Here is a 21,846-nt window from a genome sequence, read left to right on the forward strand (position 1 = left end):
TCGTGAAATGAAACATGTCCTAAGGTACGAAGAAGCTTTTAATGCGAAGTATGCCTCTTGAATGGTTATCCAGCAAAAAATTTTGAAACGTGCTGGTTAGTATCCAAACGTAACTTCACTTGTTTCGCCAACACTAAATTTTATTTGGGGAGGGGTAAAATTACTGTGGCATCACAACCTCTTGGGTGTGCACTTTTCTGCTGGTTTTGTTCGTTTCAGTCGATTATGCATCTGTACTGAGTTTTGTTTGTGCAACCGACTCCTGTTAGAGATCATAAAAATTTTTCGATCTTAACAAATGTAAAGAAACAAGGAAAGATTCTCTTATATTGTAATTGTGCTACTGCACAGATACAGAGAAGATAAAAGACGTACCATTTCTGTGCTTGGAAAAATAAAATAATTTTGAATAAATGTGCAACTGACACGATTGTTTTTATGTTATTCATGTAACATTAACTGCTACGTGAATTTGAGGCAATTTTTGTTTGGCCATCGCTTTCAGGAGAGGTCTAGGGTACTTTTATATTGGTTTATAGTTCGAGGGTGTGTCAATAAGTAAGTCGGAAACGCCAGAATGAGGTAACTAGTTTTAATTTTCGCGCCCTTGGGTATGTTGGAGGTGGCAGCACATGTCACGCGGAAGGTAGCCGATACACAGTGTTCCGCAGCCAATGGTTAATGATTTACAGTCAGACCAAGATGTGCTGTTCGTGTGTACATGACTAGAACAACGCGATTTTTGTGAGCCGAGGAACTGACTGCAGAGCACGTCCATAGAGAAATTCATTCCGTATATAATTAGAACTGTGTTACCGGTCATTAAAACACAAAGTAGTTCACATTAGTATGTTTCTTTTTTTTTCTCGCGCGTTATATTTGTTAGTAAGTGTAGTGTCTCCCTGGTCATTTTAGACGGTATTGTAAGTCCCTCGCAGAGCCTTTCTTCCACTCTGGCAGTGCTTCTCCTCTCGTGAGCGTGCCATGTAGGGCGGCGAGAGGAACTTTGCTTTGCTGTGCTGTGACTCAGACGCCCCTAGAAGGGAACACAGTCTGTATGTGGGCCGGTACCGCGGCGTGTCCTATTCCGTGCACAGCGGGCCTTCCGTAGTCCTCCGCAGCGTTCCCCTGGCCGGTAGGCCACCCATACGGCAGCGCCGCTCCACGGCACGCTTGTCTGCCGACAACGAGACCGCGCGATAAGAGCGGGGCTCGTATTTCGCGTGGCGGCTGGCTGTGTGACGTGGGCACCGACCGGCACTGTGTGCGGCGTAAAAGCAGGTATCTCCTAACACGCCGAAAAAGTTGGTGCCTACTTGCCGGTTTCCACCAGCGGTCGCAGTACGTATACAAGTTAACAATTCTACGAGGACAAAGGGACGATAGTACGGGATGCCAGCGCGTAATGTATAAATTCACGAACGCACGCTTAGTTCAACGACCATATGTGATCTAATTGCGTGTGGACTTCCGCGGCCAGAGTCAGTTGGCATAAAATCTTTCTGAGTACCGTGCCGCGTCTTAGTGTCACGGATACAGTGGTCTGCTGATCAGTAGACCCGGAAGCAGGACCGTAGCCGAAATGCTGGTTTCTCCAGCACAGATTGCACACTATGACGCGGCACGATACTCAGAAATCTTTTATATCGACATATGTGATCTGTTACTTCTAGCCGGCCGCTGTAGCCGAGCGGTTCTAGGCGCTTAAGTTTGGAACCGCGCGACCGCTACGGTCGCAGGTTCGAATCCTGCCTCGGGGATAGATGGTTGTGATGTCGTTAGGTTTAAGTAGTTCTAAGTTCTAGGGGACTGATGACCTTAGATGTTAAGTCCCATAGTGTTTAGAGCCATTTGAACCATTTCCTTTTTTACTTCTAATATCAATGCATGTGCATATGTGATCTCGTACAACTCTCTTCCTGAAACTTAGTTGCTGAGATTTTGAATACAGCTTTGGCAAGGTGCAGGGAAAAACAAATTTACACAATGGGATGACAAATACTCGGCCATGACATTCTACTCGTATTAATGGACGTACAATTCAGCTATGAATACTTGCCTCATTACATCAGCCTAAAAAGTGCGGATGTCTCGTGTGCACCGCCTGGACTTTAATTGTGTAAGTTCTATTCCATAAGTTTCTGAACTGCACGTATACTATACCTACATCTAATGCCGTGACTAGCTTGTGGCAGCCAGGGCACGTGCCCATTGCACCATTTTGGGATGGGCGAAAAAAAGAAAATGAGACAGGGTGAAAGAAAGAAGGGGGGGGGGGGCGTAGCAGTTGGAACAAGAAGAACGGAAGGGACTAGAGGGTGCTGAAATGGAAAGGGTGTGGAGATTAGGAATGACTGCGCTGAGCAAAAGTTCCGTTAAGACCTAGTTCTCCCTGGAATAGGGACGCTTATGTCTCATTTTCAGCTACTAGACAGAGCTTCTCTCGTGATGCTAAGTGGGCCAACGAAACGAAAGTGTAAATAGTATAATTTGCAAACATAATACCAGAAGTAAACAATACAATGATGACGACCTCACACAAATCGATAGATTAATAAACCAAAGATGTAAACATAGTACACCGTTGTCAAGCTGTCAAGAGAAGTTGTCAGTTTTAGAAACGAATTAAACATCTCAAAATAAGTGCTGGTGCAGATTAACTTATCAACATATAATAAATTTCGACAGCATCACTGACAACGGCGCGCTAAAGACTTTTAAAAATTGTAAAGTAAAAATTATAACGTAATTTATAACTAATGAAAACATACAAAAATTATGTATCAGCATCTACATCTACATTTATACTTTGCAAGCCACCCAACGGTGTGTGGCGGAGGGCACTTTACGTTCCACTGCCATTACCTCCCTTTCCTGTTCCAGTGCCCGCATCTCGTGGTCGTGCGGTAGCGTTGACGCTTCCCACACCCGGGTTCCCGGCTTCGATTCCCGGCGGGGTCAGGGATTTTCTCTGCCTCGTGATGGCTGGGTGTTGTGTGCTGTCCTTAGGTTAGTTAGGCTTAAGTAGTTCTAAGTTCTAGGGGACTTATGACCACAGCAGTTGAGTCCCATAGTGCTCAGAGCCATTTGAACCATTTGAACCTGTTCCAGTCGCGTATGGTTCGCGGGGAGAACGACTGCCTCGAATCTCTTTAATTTTACATTCGCGATCTCCTTAAGAGGTATAAGTAGGGGGAAACAATATATTCGATACCTCATCCAGAAACGCACCCTCTTGAAACCTGGACAGCAAGGTACACCGCGATGCAGAGCGCCTCTCTTGCAGCGTGTGCCACTTGAGTTTGATAAACATCTCCGTAACGCTATCTCGCTTACCAAATAAGCCTGTGACGAAACGCGCCGCTCTTCTTTGGATCTTCTCCATCTCCTCTATCAACCCGACCTGGTATCGCAGAAGGAACATTCAACTTCTCGTAGACCTATTGCAGTACCTCGTTCAATCTCGGTGAGATGCTGATAACGGCAATTTTGTCGCCTTAAAGGCATTCTCGGCCAGCATCAACTCACCAGGTCCAATCTCTAAGCTAACAAACGCTCAGGGCCGTTACAGCGCTTATTTAAAGAAAATTTGATTGGCATACTCTTAGTGGCGCTACTAGCGCAAATCTTATGAGACCTGCACGAAACCTAAAGAGACATCATCTTTCAGATGTAGAAACACGCCTACAAACTTTCGTTTGTGTTACACAGCTCCTTGTTGGTGCCGCGATTTCTTTTTCGGTCAGTGTGTTTAGCTTGGGCTAGCATTATGATGGGTCACCATCCGGTCTGCTGAGCACTGTTACACTGTTAGCAAGCGGGGTGCACTCAGCCTTTGTGAGGCAAACTGGGACTTTCATGAGAGGTAGTGGCTCCGGTCTCGTAAACTGACGTACGGCCAGGAGAGCAGAGTGTTGACCACATGAACCTCCATGCCCGCATCCGGTGACGCCAGTGGGCCTTCATGGCCTGTTGACCTGTTCGGGTGGAGTTCAGCTTTAGTGTGAAATTACAGTGAAATGAACACCCTTAGCTGCTTACAGGCGATGACATACGTCAACGGGGACAGATGAAAGTGTGTGCCCCGACCGGGACTCGAACCCGGGATCTCCTGCTTACATGGCAGACGCTCTATCCATCTGAGACACCGAGGACACAGAGGATAGCGCGACTGCAGGGATTTATCTCTGGCACGCCTCCCGCGAAACCCACATCCTCAACGTATTGTCCCGCACTACACTCGTAGTGCCCCCGCCCATTATACTCATTACTCGCGGCGCGTTGCAGATATCCGTAAGAGTTCGGGCATTGTTTGTGCATTCGCACAGATGAAGAAGATGGTAAAGTGGCCGGTGAGCCTTAACTATACAGGGTGTTACAAAAAGGTACGGTCAAACTTTCAGGAAACATTCCTCACACACAAAGAAAGAAAATATGTTATGTGGACATGTGTCCGGAAACGCTTACTTTCCATGCTAGAGCTCATTTTATTACTTCTCTTCAAATTACATTAATCACGGAATGGAAACACACAGCAACAGAACGTACCAGCGTGACTTCAAACACTTTGTTACAGGAAATGTTCAAAATGTCCTCCCTTAGCGAGGATACGTGCATCCACCCTCGTCGCATGGAATCCCTGATGCGCTGATGCAGCCCTGGAGAATGGCGTATTGTATCACAGCCGTCCACAATACGAGCACGAAGAGTCTCTACATTTGGTACCTGGGTTGCGTAGACAAGAGCTTTCAAATGCCCCCATAAATGAAAGTCAAGAGAGTTGAGGTCAGGAGAGCGTGGAGGCCATGGAATTGGTCCGCCTCTACCAATCCATCGGTCACCGAATCTGTTGTTGAGAAACGTACGAACACTTCGACTGAAATGTGCAGGAGCTCCATCGTGCATGAACCACATGTTGTGTCGTACTTGTAAAGGCACATGTTCTAGCAGCACAGGTAGAATATCCCGTATGAAATCATGGCGGTGAATCGAGGAAGTACAGTACATACTGACGAAACTAAAATGAGCTCTAACATGGAAATTAAGGGTTTCCGGACACATGTCCACATAACATCTTTTCTTTATTTGTGTGTGAGGAATGTTTCCTGAAAGTCTGGTCGTATCTTTTTGTAACACCCTGTATATATATACACTAAAATGGTATCTTCTTTCGGACATGCAGCTCATTAGAACGAAATTACAATGAAATGGACACCCTTAGTTGCTTACAGGCGTTGACATACGTCAACGGGGACAGATGGAAATGTGTGCCCCGACCGGGACTCGAACCCGGGATCTCCTACTTACATGGCAGACGCTCTATCCATCTGAGATACCGAGGACACAGAGGATAGCGCGACTGCTGGGATTTATCTCTGGCACGCCTCCCGCGAAACCCACATCCTCAACGTATCGTCCCGCACTACACTCGTAGCGCCCCCGCCCATTATACTCATTACTCGCGGCGTGTTGCAGATTTCCGTAAGAGTTCGGGCACTGTTTGTGCATTCGCACAGATGAAGAAGATAGTCAAGTGGCCGGTGAACCTTAACTAAATATATACTAAGATGGTATCTGTTCTTTCGGGCATGTCCGAAAGAACAGATACCATCTTAGTATATATTCAGCTTTAGTGTATTTAGCTGCCGAGATTTGCGAGGATTTATGCACACACTTGAGTACTTCCGTAAAATTCGTTGTGCCTACGTAACTCGATAGCAGTCGATTAACGTAATAGACAAGTACACGTCTTTTTGACGTCCCTTCCTAGCAAGCTTCGAGTGAAACTAGTTTCCCCCCCTCCGATGCCGTCTCGTGCTCGCCACGTGGCTGCGACCTGCCGCAGCGGGTGCGGCCGCCCGTTCAGCCGGCCGCGGCCGCTCGATGTGACACGGCATCTGGCGAGACGGCGTCGGCCTACCCGGTTGCGCAACGCGCGCGGCTCGTGGGCGGCAGCGGCACACGAAGGCGCCGCCAGCAGGCGGCCGCTGGAACCGGACCCGCCGTCTGCGCGCCGCCGCGCGGTTCAAGGACGCGCCGCAGCCGCTGGCGACCACACGCAAGGACGCAGACACTTGCCGCGGCCGACCGCGTGCTAAGCGCACCCTGCAGAAACTTAGTCGTCACCAGGAGACACCCTACCAGGCTTTCATAATGGTCTCAAGTCGTCGACGAAGATGATGATGATGATGGTGGTGGTGATGTTTGGCTCGTTGGGCGCTCAACCGCGCTGTCATCAGCGCCCGTACACATTCCCAATCTGTACACAGTCCAATCTAACCACTTTCGTGAATGATGATGGAATAATGAGAACAACACAAACACCCACTCCCCGGGCAGAAATCGTCGACGAAGAGGGACCACGTATTTCTTCACGTGTATGCCATATTCTAGGACTACCAAATTGAGAGGATGTTGATTGCTGCGTTGCACCTGCTGTACCAAACCATTTCAGACATTTTATTTGGGGCTATAATCGGGTCATTTAGCGGCCCATCTGAGCTGCAATAGAGCGTCTAAGAAGACACTAGGTAACGGAGGCTATTTAAATGATCGTTGTTGTTGTTGTGGTCTTCAGTCCTGAGACTGGTTTGATGCAGCTCTCCATGCTACCCTATCCTGTGCAAGCTTATTCATCTCCCAGTACTTACTGCAACCTACATCCTTCTGAATCTGCTTAATGTATTCATCTCTTGGTCTCCGTCTACGATTTTTACCCTCCACGCTGCCCTCCAATACTAAACTGATGATCCCTTGATGCCTCAGAACATGTCCGACCAACCGATCCGTTCTTCTAGTCAAGTTGTGCCACAAACTCCTCCCCAATTCTATTCAATTCCTCCTCATTAGTTATGTGACCCAACCATCTAATCTTCAGCATTCTTCTGTAGCACCACATTTCGAAAGCTTCTATTCTCTTCTTGTCCAAACTATTTATCGTCCATGTTTCACTTCCATACATGGCTACACTCCATACAAATACTTTCAGAAACGACTTCCTGACGCTTAAATCTATACTCGATGTTAACAAATTCCTCTTCTTCAGAAACGCTTTCCTTGCCATTGTCAGTCTACATTTTATATCCTCTCTACTTCGACCATCATCAGTTATTTTGCTCCCCAAATAGCAAAACTCCTTTACTACTTTGAGCCTCTCATTTCCTAATCTAATTCCCTCAGCATCACCCGACTTAATTCGACTACAATCCATTATCCTCGTTTTGCTTTTGTTGATGTTCATCTTATATCCTCCTTTCAAGATACTGTCCATTCCGTTCAACTGCTCTTCCAAGTCCTTTGATGTCTCTGATGATCACCATACCCTAAATGAGTGGACTCAATTCGCAGTACTGAAAACCATCACAGAACCACCTTCGGTGTTCACCCCGGTAGCTGCGCTATCAGGGCAGGGGATTTCTAAACGAAGGGGGCCGGATTCGACTCCGGACCAGATTCGACTCCGGGCCAAGTTGGAGATTTTCTCCGCTCGGGGACTGGGTGTTGTCCTTATCTTCGTATCGTCATAAATGATATTACTATTGGGTGGCTGAATGGGCTCGGCCCGAATGCCAAAAAAATAAGAAAAGAATGGACACCTTCGGCTTGAACGACACTCACCACACCCTGCGGGTAAACGCCCAATTGGGTCGTAGGTTCGTTTCACACCTCGCATCATTTGTGAAAGAGACAGAATCTTCGTACCACACTACACGCCCCCAGCCAGAATCTATCCAGTTTCCTTGTTGTTTGGCTCAAAAACGTGCGGATATTTGCCGCAGTGGACAACGCCCTTTCATGAGGTACCCAATTCCCAGTGTCCATTGCATGCAGTTCCCTCCGTAATGTTAGCTTGGAGACTGGATAAGAAAATCCCTGCATTCATTGAAGCAGCAGTTCATGTCAGGTCTGTAACCGATTCTCGTTGACAAGGCCTGAACTAGTCTCTTTCCTGCGGCCACTGCTGTTATGCTATGTTAAATAGCCGCGAATTATACACAGTTTGTTGAAGGCACTAAGACAGTCCTCTACGCACGGCCCAGCTTTATTCACGGACTCGTCATGAGCAATTTCCGAACAAGACAACCCCTTCCTACCATTCTGTCACATATGCCCGTGGACATGTCTTGCTACACTAATTTCATACAACAGACTGCCACATATCTACCACTTACCTCAGCAGTGGAGTCACATGGTACTAGTGCAAAAGTCAGTAATAGTCAATCTGGTCCCTAATGTCTACTAGTAGACTGAAGGCGGTAGGCGTTTTAAAAAACATTTTATTACGTTTTCATAAAATTTTGATCTAAAATGTTTCGTTGGTAACTATTTTTATATGCTTTAACTTGCTGTAACTCTGCTTTATAAACTTCATAAAGCGAAGTTAGTTCCCTACTTTGTAAATTACCATTACTCTGGAACCAGCGGGTGATTAGAAAAATTTAGTAGCAACAGAGATATATAAGTGTACTGCAGGTAAAAATGGTTGGTTACTCCTGTGCTGAACAGGGAATGTGGGCTGTGTTTTGTACCGTGAATTTACGTTCTGCTGACTCGCTGTATCTCCAGTAAAACAGCTTGATTGAATGGCGTCGGGCAGTGGTACCGGCGAGCAGCCAGCCACGCTTGACAAGGTTCAAGGGGGGAAAAAAGAAAGAAAAAAAAAACCGGTGGCCTCGTGGCTGATCCGTACCACTCGACTCGCTGAAATGACAATTATAAAGTTAATTTTAATACAAGCAGAAAAAAATAGCATCACCAAAGTCGCTTTTTATTCGACTGGGCGGCTTTTATACTCATATGATGATAATCCCCTTTGTGCTATAATAATCAAGTGATCTTTCCACATATACTAACACCAACCACGTTCGGTAAATATGTCATGCATGTAAGAGTTTCAACGAATTACGCTCTCCACTTCTTACTTCGCGACGAAATTAGCTCATTCTGTACGTCGGTTTGTGACCTTGACGCTTGGCACACCACCGTACGGTGTTTGGCGGTAATAGTTGTTTCATTTCCATCGATTTCTGTCCACCATATCGTTAAGAACGATACCGCTGTATTTTCTTGATGTAGAAATGCTAGCAATTTTACTTCATAGAAAATTAATCAGGCTACCAAACACACATTCATAGTCAGATTATATGACATCCAAGGCAGCTGAAAACATAAAAAGGTTTTGTTCAAAGGTTACATATTATAAGGGATGGTAACTCCCCATCTGCAGAAAAGGAAAGCTCGTACCTCCACTTTCTTTACATAAGTACAGTGACAACACTGACAATTTAATTTTAACAGAAAGCTCACAAGAAAACATGATATCAATCTGCATACGCTAAGAGCTATCTCAATGGACAATAAAACATGGTTCTCACCGTAACGTTGACTCCATGTTTATACAGATGAATTGGTAAGTCAGAGAGCTGGAAATGCTAGTGTATGTGTAAATAGACTACTCTTTTCTTTTGCTTGTAAAAACTACTTAGATAGAAAAGCTGAGACCATTAACTATTGAACCAACGAGTTTCAGAAAACAGTGATAATGAATGACTCAGAGTAAGCCATTGAAGCTATATCATCATAAAAGCAACAACAAAAATTGGCCAGTGCCAAAGTTACGTCTGGTGTAAACAATTAAAGGTAGGAACAGAAGTAATCTTAATTCATTTTTCTAAGGATCTCGCCGTGATGAGCTATACTCAAGAACAGGTCGGACGAGACTTTCATAACTGACCCTCCCACTACAGACGAATTTCACTTCCTTAGGATTCTTCTAATGAATCTCAGTGCTTTATCTGGCTTCCCCATAACTAGTTTTACCTGGTCTTCCAGACTTAAATTACTCCAGACATTCGCCACTGTACACCCAGCACTCGTGAATAATTTGTCACCGATAATGACGTTAAACAATATCCAGGTCTTTTTGCTTATTTATTCGCTGTAAATTACATTCGGTCATAATGAGGATGTTTTTCATGAATTGCTTAGTCCCATAAGGACTGACTGTTGATATGTCAAAATTCCTTTGATATCTCACTAGTGACTACCACTAAAATATTCAGTGAATGCCGAAGATTTTTTTTTTTCGTTTTTAATAACCATATCTGACAGCACGGTTTCCAGATTCAAAGTACCTGTAGTGAATATAAGTAGCTTGAAGGCTAATGCGGGCGCATTCCTTTGCGCATTTGTGTGGCACTTGTGACGGTGTCACTCTTCTGTATAGGAGGTACTAACTTATTGCGCAAGAGAATATCGCCGAAGGTCGCCGAGCGTATTATATTTCCCCTACTGCGCACGAAAATGTTACGTAACTAGGTAGATTCTTCATTCGTAGGAGTCGATTACGTTCCATCTACCTCCCAGTCAATGCCAACTCTAACAATCAGAAACGTTAGTGCAGATTGCCTGATCACTCGCATTCCCCTTCTTTCTGTTCTCTTTCTGTATTTCTATATATTGATGTACCTTGCATCCCCCTCCCTATTGCTTCAACGAAGACGTTGGTTGTATGAATGCATACAGACACACTTCCTGCTTTAAGACTACTTAAAATAATGTAAAAATCTAGAATGATTCTATCGGCTACTGGTAGGAGCCGAGGTACAGGGAGAATTGAAGCTGTGAGGGCGGATCGTTAGTCGTGCTTGGGTAGTTCAGTTGGTAGAGCACTTGCCCGAGAAAGGCAAAGGTCCCTAGTTCGAGTATCGGTCTGGTACACAATTTCAATCTCCAGGAAAATTCATATCAGCGCACACTCTGCTGCAGAATGAAAATTTCATTCTGGATGACACGTTACGTTTGATAACGTAGCAGTTAAAAATGTTCTATTTTCGCATTTACTTCCGACTCAGTCTACACTAGGATAAGTTATCCAGTTCTTAACATTAGTGGAAGGTCCTAATGTTGTCCTCTGATTATGACAAGGTATCGATGTAATGAGAATGGTTTAAAGAAAAGGTTGCAACTGCATTAACTGTGAATTCCGAGAATCCAACGAACTATTCTGCTAGGGTTTAGTACAACTGCGTTTTGTAATGCCAGTAGGGTGAAGGTTGCAGGTTACATTCTGTAGTATTTCCGCAGTCCGTTCTGAGATAACATCCATGTCCAATATTACAATAGCGATGCTGTGTGTGTCCATACGGCCCTTACCTCATCTACCACATCCCTTTGCTTGGCAGTTTTCAAGTTGCAGATGATTTATAAACTCTGAGTCTTGAGTCTATATGGAACATCACTTCCTCGGCTTTATGTCTGTAAATTGTGGGCTGCTTTTTGTTTGTAAATTATGAGTGCTGGGTAGAGTGATGTCTATGAGTAAAGTGATTTTCTCACCTTTATCGGTCATTATTGCATAAATTCCATTACAATGAACTGTTTCATCAGTTAATATGCTGCAGTTCCAGTAAATGTTCAGCTTTTCGTTTTCTGCTACAGAGGAATCTTTCAGTGACTGATACCACTGTCCCAGTCTGTAGTGGATTATTTTATCAGCTTCATCATCACTTTTCAAATGTTCTGTGGATGCCCTGGTTTTAAATCCAGGCGTAATGTCCGATGTGATCTCCTTCTAATTCCCACGATCACTGCAGCTACCATCTAGTCCTTGCTCCTTCAGAATATATTTCCGGTGGCTCCTCATCTCAACGACATGGTGCATCGCTGTTAGAAAATCGCAAGTTACTGTTAGCAAACCGCACAAATCAACCCGTTTTCAGTACTTCCGCATCCACATGATCGCGGCTAAGGTAGTCTCCAAGTCTGCATGCAGTTCTTTTCTAATCCTTATTACCTTGGTATTAATTATTTCGATCTTAGACTTTGGGACTGTCTGGATTTGTGGTCTCTCGGTGTCGAGGGCATCGCTATATTACTGACGCCGCTTTGCGCCTTGTACTCTACAGCAACAAACGACAGAGCTCCGCAACCCAAAGTGGGGACAGCTAGTGCTTCCTTCTTTCCTTCCTACACTCCGTGCTGTGTGTGAAACGTCGCTGCTGCCAGCCTGGTTTCGGACGTAATATTTTTAGAGCATGTCAGGCGGACGACGTGAGTTTGAGATGAGAGATGAGACGGCTGTCGACGCTCTTTCATCTCGCAGACGCCCCAGCCGCGCATGCAGTCAAGTGGATGGCTATTATTCCATTGAAACAATTGCTAAACCGGTCATCTAACAGGAATAGCGACACCAAGCACTCAACGGGTGCTGTAAATCTCACTACAGCTACCGTTCAACGTACTCCATCACCACTAAGCAACCTGACAAGCGCAATAAAGAGTTCGCTGGCTCCTTCACTCGTGACATTGCAAAAACTGTGACGTGGTCAGGGCTGGAGATCACCAAATGAAGAGGGCAACCACAAAATATGGAGTCTAGAAACGTCACTGTCCCTTCCTTATTTCCGTATTACAGAATTTAATACGGCTCTACACTTTTTGTAAAAGGAGAGGATTTTCGCTTCGACCCCTTTCATCTAGATTGCAATTAGAAGGCTAGGATAGCCACCAATTCAAAAGTTAGCTTTACTAGGAATGTTCCTAGAGGAGATGAGCTACCCTTGCTCTCACTGGAACTGTAAATAAGCCGCCCGCACACCTGTGGGTGTCATTCTATCATCGGAATCACGTCGCATCATCGAATATTTCACGCACAAAAAAGTATTCAAAGGCGAAAGTGAAAATACGTCCTAAAAGGACTCGGGGAACGACGGAGATTCGTATATCGACAAGTGGATATTAGCTTCAAAGTAAACAAACTGAGCTACCACATTCTGATGCTAACTGATTTAAAGCTAGTGGCTATAGTTGTTACGGATGCGATTTATGTAGTTTTTTCGTCATAATTTATTGGTAAAGTGCTTTCGTGTTTTTTGCCAAGCCATCGGTTCCGTTTTCCGCGCACAGTATTTCGGCGGTTTACCTGATCGCCATCTTCAAATAGTGTGTGCGGTGGTCTTATGTGTATTTGCTGCCTGCTTGAAGTAAAGGCCGCTATTACACATAAGACCATAGCTCTCGGCCTTATCAACGAACCACTTCATCACAGACCAGATGACTGTGTCAGTTAACACGTTGTTCGTCTTGGTCCTCCTGTAATGATCTCGATGTCAACGGGACGTTAAACCCCAATCTTTTTCCTTTTTTCTCCGTTTTGGTCATCTTCACAAGCTGGACCACACTTGTGTAGTTACGGCAAATATATTGTGGTGCATACCTCACATCTATATATTATCAACCGCGATCAGTGACACCGCAGTGTCTCTGTAACACGGTGATGTAATCTAGTGAAGTAACGCTGCAATGGATGATTTTCCTACTCCTCTCATCTTTTCTCCAACTATTTATAACCGTTGTATTGTTCTCCTGTTAATGATGCACTACATACAGGACGGCAAACTTTAACAAAACAAATGTGATTCGTGCAAAACTGATTATTGGGAATGTGTCTTCCACTGAGGTGACGTAGCTCGTTGTCTTCACCAGCTGCATCTGTTGCTCCTCAGATGCCAAAAAAATCTTCGATGCTTACGACAGATCTAACCTAGATATATAAGCATGGACTATATTATTTTTGACACCTCAGTTACATTCCTGATACCTCAGCGGTCTCATTAGCACATGATGATGGTGATGTACGTCACCGAAATGTTGTGCTAACTAGACACTCTCATTCGGCTACACCTAGGTTTGAATATCAACGTCATGTAAATCACTCTTCTTCAACATGGTAGTGACTGAGGTTGCACACTTGTAAAACACTAGCCCTCTTCTCCGTAGATGCAGATTTCGGATCCAGATAGCCTGTCTATCTACCTTGGATCTATCTCTGCTTGTATCCCCATTTGCTCAGATAGTACTCCATCCATGACGTTTCATTGCAAACAGACGAAGGAAAGAAAAAGTCTCAATTTGTCTTTGAATTCCTATTGAGAAACGAGCATCATCATAGTTTGCAATTTTAAAAGACCAGCAGATTTATGTCATATGGGGTGCGCTTGTACGAAAAATCGTGATGCATGCACCACATCTCTTTACCATCAAAAGTGGTCATTCAAATGGCAGAGTGTGCATATGCCTATGGAGTGCTTGTCCTCTTAGCACATCTCTGGCTACTCCGTTCGTGACTAAACTCGATTTAATTTTTTAACGATACGTTCGCTATTAGCACACCCTTTTACAGTGCAACAGAACCGACAGGGCTCCCGTTCGCCCGCAGCAACAAATTCAAACGTTCAGTAAAAAAAAATGGTTCAAATGGCTCTGAGCACTATGGGACTCAACTGCTGAGGTCATTAGTCCCCTAGAACTTAGAACTAGTTAAGCCTAACTAATCTAAGGACATCACAAACATCCATGCCCGAGGCAGGATTCGAACCTGCGACCGTAGCGGTCTTGCGGTTCCAGACTGCAGCGCCTTTAACCGCACGGCCACTTCGGCCGGCCAAACGTTCAGTAGGTATATTCATTGTGTCACACTCGCCGTCACATTCTTCGGCGCAGTGTAGGGCCCACGCTTTCATTCAGCATTCCTCAGCAAGAGAACGGAATGACGCATGCGCAGATCGCTCGTGGAGGGGCGAGCGCTCACTGGCATGGGAGTTGAGGCAGAGCCGCCAGCGTAGGTCGGTGCCATTCGCTGGAACGCTTCCAGTTTCTCCAGGGCGCGGGGGACCGCCTATTGGCCGTGTTCCATGCGCGTGGTCGTTGCCTCGTCAGCTGCGAGGCACGCGGAATCCAGCTGTCCAGGCGCGCCGACGGGGGACCCGGCCCGTACATGGAACCGCTGCCAAGCGAGGTCGGTTCCACCGTGCCACGGCGAGGACCGGTTTGTTGAGCTCTGTAGCCGGTATATTTCCGGCAGACAACAGACCTTTCAGGACTTTTTCCTCAAGCGTGTGAGCAACGGCCTTGCTACACGAGACACAGCCAGCCGCCGCTGTTAATTTCGTAACTACTAAAAAGACCTCTTTGATTGAGGAATGCTCTGTAAAGTTTTCCGAACGTTTCTAATGAACAACTTTTGAAACAGAAAAGCAAAAAAGAATGTTATTCGTACATCCAGTTGGACAAAACGAAGGGATCGGTCGACAGGATACGCCCTGAGGCATGAAGAAATCGCCAGTTTGGTAATTAACGGAAATGCGGTGGGTAAAGATTCTAGATGGAGATCGAGACTTGACTGGTGGGAAGGTTCAAATACTTTTAGCTTGCGATGGTTATGCAGAGATAAACAGGCTTGCACATGACAGAGTATCGTGGCGATGTGCATCAAACCAGTATTCCGACTTCAGATTACGTCATCTCTTCTTTACCTCCTCTCTCAAATGTTCTCTTGCACAAGAATTAGTACCGTAATAAAGTTTTTCATCGCCTGAAAAAATATAAAAGTACGTAAGTAATTTTTCGTCTGTTTACAGGTATACCTCGTGCTCGCTGAAACATCCGCACCACAGTACTTTAGCACACCACTAGGGGAGCCAAAAAATAGCGCGGCCTTCTCCATTTTGTCAGTTGGCGGCGCCATTTTGTTTTCGCCTAGGGGCGTGCTACGTTACTGTGATGCGGATATTTCAGTGCGAACCAGGACTGCAGTTGTGTACCTCTAAACAAAAAATTAATTACGCAATTTTATTTTTTCGAGTTGGTAATTAAAACTTTATGACTACGTCTCGTAGGACGCCTTGAAGAAGTATTCTTCCCTGTTTGGTTGTATTGTATTTTGCCATATGAAAAAGAAGTGTTCCTAGATGTGACAATACGATGATTCCAATATTTCCTTTCCGATTGCTAATCGTTCAAGTTACAGATCTGTTTACAACAAAGTACTTGTTCAGTTTCATAACGATGTGATACATTATCTGCCATAATGTTGCTTCAAGATTTTTCAACCCAGATTTTCGAGTCGAATATCTTCAGGAAGCCAGGGGCAACATAAATTTGCACAGTATGATAGCTCTCCGTAACACGAACGCACAGTTCTGTGACTGCAGCGTCTCACTGAAGCTAAGCAGTTCAAAACAGCCCGCACAGCATACACAGACTAGACAATAAATTTACAATTGCTGTGAATACTTTCATTGCACATTGCTGAAGAATCACTTTTCAGCACGTTGTTCAATAAAATAGGATACACCCCAAGATTCACCCTTTGTCGACCATTTTTACGAGCATACCAGATCAGGTTTCATTTCTTACTGAAATACTTCAGTCAAGCTGTTACTTCTCTGGTTTCTTAATCCGTGATATGTTGAAGCTACTACATTTTGCAGTCTTCTTCTGCTCACAAAAGAACTTTCAGGAGGACAATGTTTTCGTTGCTATGCTAGCGCCAGTTACTTCTTGCGTACGTATATAGCTGGTTGCATTGTAGAAGCAAAATATGTCACATGTAGTCTTGTATTTTCGTTACATGCAGTATTTCTGACAATATGTGTGTACAAATAATTAATTCAAAACAAAAATAAAAAATATCTGTGCGCCAGAGACCGGAAATCGGAGCTTTATCGTTCCACAGGCAACGCACTATTCCAATACGCTTCACAATCGCTGCTAATACGCCTCTATTACTCTTCTGGATTCCAAGGTCTGGGTTCGAATCCCGCACCGGCTAACAGTTTTAGTGTGTCAGGCAAATACGCTGTCGCTTACAGTCCACTGCAGAGTGAAAGTTCCGTTCTGTAAACCACCACTGGTTAACGTCCTTCATTAAAATGTTCCAGTTATGAAAACTAACCCTCAGAAATCGTTGTCAACGCCCTTTTCTATGTACAGTACGTAAAAGTAAGTTTTAACAAAAAAAGTAAAAAAAAAAATGGGAGATCACATGTGTCTCCGTTACGAAATGTTATCTTAAAAATCAGCAGTGGAAGATACAACACTGAATTGTAACAATGCGTACGTGGCAAAAATACCGAACACTCAACCATGCGAGTGTTCGCTTCGCCACCCCGTCTCTCTTTTGCTCCGCTCAGCTTCAAGGCCGTTTCTTGAATGCTAGAGAAAGACTTCCGCCACTCCACCTCCCAGAGGAGTCAACGGCTCGGAAAAAATTTTATCGGCGAAGCGTCCCCGTTTTTCTGACCTCCTTCTGGCTGCGCGTGCATTTTACACAACACTTCTGCCCTCTTGTTCAACACAGCCGCTCCCATGTGTGTCTAACTTACTACAAGAACTACGCATGTTATGTCTTAAAATAGCATTTTCTATTATGCAGAATAAAAATCGTTTGACATAGGCGTTGAATTTCATGGAAATAACTAAGTATTAACTGTTCTTCGGACTCGTCGGCGGTTTAACGTAGAGTAACTGAAATGAATCTGTTGGCATTCGATTTGGCATCACTGTCTCCACTGGTACTAGAAGATATTTTCTGTGACAGAGCGAGGCTAACACAAGGCTGCGTGTGAGTGCTGAGGCAATTCCACTAAGTATCTATCCAATTTAAGCTGTCCAGATTCACTTGTGATGAACTGGACGACAACTGTATGAGAAGTGGGTGATCCAGCCACGGATTTATCGCTTGCAATAAGATTTATGTTACTGTAACGCATCTGAAAAGCAAACAGTTCCAACATATCTTCCATCTTTGCTTAGACTGTTACGACCGGGAAAAGAGGGTTCTGACTGGTATCCAATTGGCTCCATCTTTCAGTCACATTCATTTAGGACATAGCAAACCACCAACGTCAAGTACTGTACATATAATAGGGACCTAATTTAAAAACAAAAAATAGCTATTCCTTTTTGGCGTTCGTTTTTAATAAAGTCTATCCACTACAGTCGTTAATTCCGATAGACGACAGTAAGCCAATTGCACAACTGAAGTAGAAGTCTGTAGGAGTAACTACTTGGCTGAAAATCTGCGCTCGTGGTGAGAAAGACAAAACTGAGGAGGAGATAATATGATAAATCGAATCGCTTCAAGTATAGTGTGCACAAGATATAGAAATATTTTTCTTTCTTCCCCCGGAGATCGAACCCACATTATGCAATATAATTTGGTTTGTTTTCAGTCAAACACGTGGTGTCACTGCAATGGCGTCATCAGTTAGTATACCGTTTATCCTGAAATTAATGTTAATGTTGTTTCGCACTGTCTCTCTTTTTAGTTGGCACACTAATAGCTCTACCCAATAATTACATAAATTGCACAATAAAAAACAATGTAACCACTAACGATTCTGCAACAGTGGCAAAATGTGTATGGCTGAAGAGAAGCGAATTTGTGTTCTAGATGAGAAGGACCCAGTCTCCAAAATTATTTAGGTGCAAACGCGGGAGGAACAGTAAAAAGCTTAGAGTTACAACTACTCAAGATCATTGTTCGATAAGACGAGCCGAATATTCTCGATCTGTTTCACAAAGCGGAAACGCCATGTGTCTAGGGAAAGTGTCTAACAAAGGGCGACGTCCGGAGGAAACACCTGCTGTTCTTTTCCTTGTTGCCTTTGCTGTTCTGTTTTACTTTATTTGAAGACGAACAAAGAGTTATCATGTAGAAGTGGTACATAGTAACTGAAGACTTTTCGTGCAGTGTAAGTCTCTGTAGCAGAGATCCCACAATTATCATAGATTTGGACCCTGAGCGTAACAGCACATGTAGTATGACAGTATGTCGCATTATTGTACGCCTCCATTCCGCTGATACTCAAGAATAAAGCGAGAAGGGTCATAGAGAAGGCAGCATACTATAATTTAGGAAGAGTGGTTTCCGTCAACCACGTTACACAATTTCTGCGATGGTTCATTCACCGAGGTCACGGCCTGTTACTTCGTTAATCGTTTTTCAATTGATCTCCGCCTCGATCTCTGTTAACTTCGAGAATGACTAAACGATGAATTCTAGGAGCTCTGTAGTAACCAAAATGCCAGTATCGGTTGCATAGTAGAACTTATTTAAAATATACAGTTTATTATACAGAACTGGTATCGGCCCTCATGCTCATGTTTAGAGGCACAATACAAAAGACAAATAATAATTTAATAAGGTACATAGTCATGTACCTAATTAACTTGGTCAACAGTTCTGTGCAGTTTCTTGATGGAGAATGCATACACGGATTAAGGTTGCTTTAATACATACTGTTCCTACCGGAACATTTTTGGCATTCCTGTCTAAGACAAGATATACATAAAATTATTAAAAGAGTCATAAACACAAGCATTACAACAGCAAAATAATGTGTAGTACAACTATGGTTGACCAGACAGCACGTAGCCTGGTCCAGTGTATAGCATATTGCAGTTACGATTTTTTTTTTACGTTTTGTTCCTTTATTAAAACAACCATATATGTACATAAGCACAAAAACAAAATATTGAAGTGCTGGAACTGATTCAACACGAATTGTATCCTACAATAGACTGAAGAACACATTTCAATGTAGTGCCATTTGTAAGCTTACAAAAGAGAACATAAATAGTAAACTGACAATAGCCTCTTCAGTCCAGACAGAGACATAGAACCGAAACGCAAGCATATATATAATTGATTGTCTTAACTGATTCATAACCGTCCAAACTCAAAGTCATTTGGAGCATACAAACGGATAACAAGAGATCCACAGGATCTTAAATTAATGAAAACGTCATAATGAAGTTAATAACACCATTGAGAAGTCGGGAGTAGTCCTAGGAACTGGTATAACCCCTTATTCGTTGTGTATTTTGTTCGCTACGTAGTCTTGCCTGTGATTTGTGTCCTTACCGGGCTCGAGAATTACCCTACGCCTTGTTTTTAAAATATTATATCTAACATGTTAGCAAACATCTTCCTGAAATTTGGGTAACGCTTCATCTTCCAGCGTGCTGTTCTCATGTAAGCCTCGAAACTAATGAGATTATCTTCTCTATTGTGGATGATGATATACGTCAAAAACTGTCCTAACAGCCACATCACGGTGTTGTTCTTTGTAGCGGAAAAATGTTTCGTGTCCGGCCTGAGCAGGATGTCGGTGCATTGGCTGGCTGGGCTGCTGCGAGTAATCAGGCCCAGCCTCTGCTGCACCCATTTCCAGTTAATGAGATGACCGCCACAAGTGAAGCGATGGCGTAGGGTGTCGACCAGACCACAGCGGACGCATTTATCACTGTCACTGAAACCGATTCTATGCAACCTTTCATTAGTGGGTATAACATCGTTTACCACTTTATACCATGTGGATGCCATCTCAGCAGTGTGGACAATTAAACTGATGTTGTCCCAAACTGCCTTCCAATGAACACTCGGGTATTGAAGTTCAGTGGGATTCCGGACTATTGGAGGTGTCCATCTTTTTAATAACAGGTGCGTCGTCGGTAAATCCTGCGTCAAATAATGTCCATCAATATAGCTTACTTCAAGAAAAAACTGCTTGACATGTCGTAGTTTGTAATGTATTTTACCTACATCAATGGGTGGATGCATATCGGTGGATTTTAAGGTTCGGAAGAGCCAACTGGTTGCTATGAGAGGTTCCTTGTCCAACAAATGGGTGATTCGTTTAATATATAACGCAGTACACTTTCGGTTAATGTCATGCATGTTGAGTCCGCCGGCCTGTCTCGATCAGCTGTGCAGTATCGTTACATTACAGGGTGCCTACAATTTATCTTTACAACTTTTTACTTTAACACCTTGAAAACTATGCTAGATACGAAGAAATGATTTTCATATTTGTGATAGCTCATAAAGTTTTGTTTCCTCATTCATTTACATCAGTGCGAGCACCATTAGTGACACGGATAATGTCTAGTCGGAATGCCATTCGTCTCCATGTGCTACTCAAGATCTCAACGGTGACATATTCAAATGCATTGCGAATGTGTGTCTTCAAGTACTGTAGGTTCCTAACCTTGATTGTTTCACCAGGTCCCTTACAAAACTCCTCAGGAAGAAGTTTAATCGTGTGAGGTCAGGAAATCGTGGCGACCATCGAATTGGACCATCTCGTCGAGTCCACCTTTCCAGAAATATTTTACCAGGTTCTCAGGTTCAATTTGGCGTCAAAATTGTGTCGTCTGGAGGGTAAAAAAAATGCGTTGTCACTTGTTGAAAGTCCTTTGTTAATATTTCGTATAGTTTTAAGGTTATTAAAATCTTGAATTGTAAGGATAATTTACGGACACCTCGTATCTTCGCGTGAACATGAACATACCAATACAATCAAAACCTTCTCGTAGAGATGGGAATGAGTCACTTTCTACATTAAACACGCATTAACAGTGAGTGCCCCACGAATTCCAGGTTTTCCCCCTTGCTCGCTTTCGCAACCACAGTTCAAAACTAGTCCTGTTTGCAACTGACGAACCGAAAATAACCTGTGACTGTGTTTCGATTTGTCTTTTACTCGCTCTCCAACCGTGGACGGAGTGGAAGTGACATGGCAACAGTGTCTCCCAACTGCTCTTGACCTTCCCCGTACTGTCCTGGCATTCACTGGTCTGAAAGATACCCTGAGGCACTAAAGAGTGACGAAAAATACTACTTCACTAGAGTAATGTCAGGTTTACGTATTTTGTACGTGTAACTCTGCTCAAGACGAGCTGCTTTACGCCCAATAACTTTATAATTTTTCTGTCTAGTCCTCTGTATTTACGAGTATTCAACTCTTAAACGCGAGGAGCAATACTGCTTCGACAAAGAGACTGATCAACAGTACACGTGCTCCCCCAGATTGTTCGTTCTTGTATGTAGTGCTGGTTCTGGAAATAGGTGGTGTCCGTTAGAGACTAGGTCAGTGTGAGAAAGAGATAAGAATAAATCCAGTTGTAGTTAGAAGGCACCAAGTAAACGCTGAAGCGGATGTAATCACAGACGACGAACATTGGCAACGCCATTAATTTATCAGTTACAAAGCGAGCAGT

At 43.9% G+C, this 21,846-nt stretch overlaps 1 protein-coding gene across 1 annotated transcript in view; it reads left to right on the forward strand.

Moving 5' to 3' along the window:
- The window catches only part of LOC124796437 (proton-coupled amino acid transporter-like protein pathetic), a 119,046-nt gene that overhangs the window by 68,884 nt on the left and 28,316 nt on the right, over positions 1-21,846 (forward strand). The window lies entirely within an intron of this gene.

This window comes from Schistocerca piceifrons, chromosome 4 (genome assembly GCF_021461385.2).
Source record: "Schistocerca piceifrons isolate TAMUIC-IGC-003096 chromosome 4, iqSchPice1.1, whole genome shotgun sequence".
NCBI classification, from domain to species: domain Eukaryota; kingdom Metazoa; phylum Arthropoda; class Insecta; order Orthoptera; family Acrididae; genus Schistocerca; species Schistocerca piceifrons.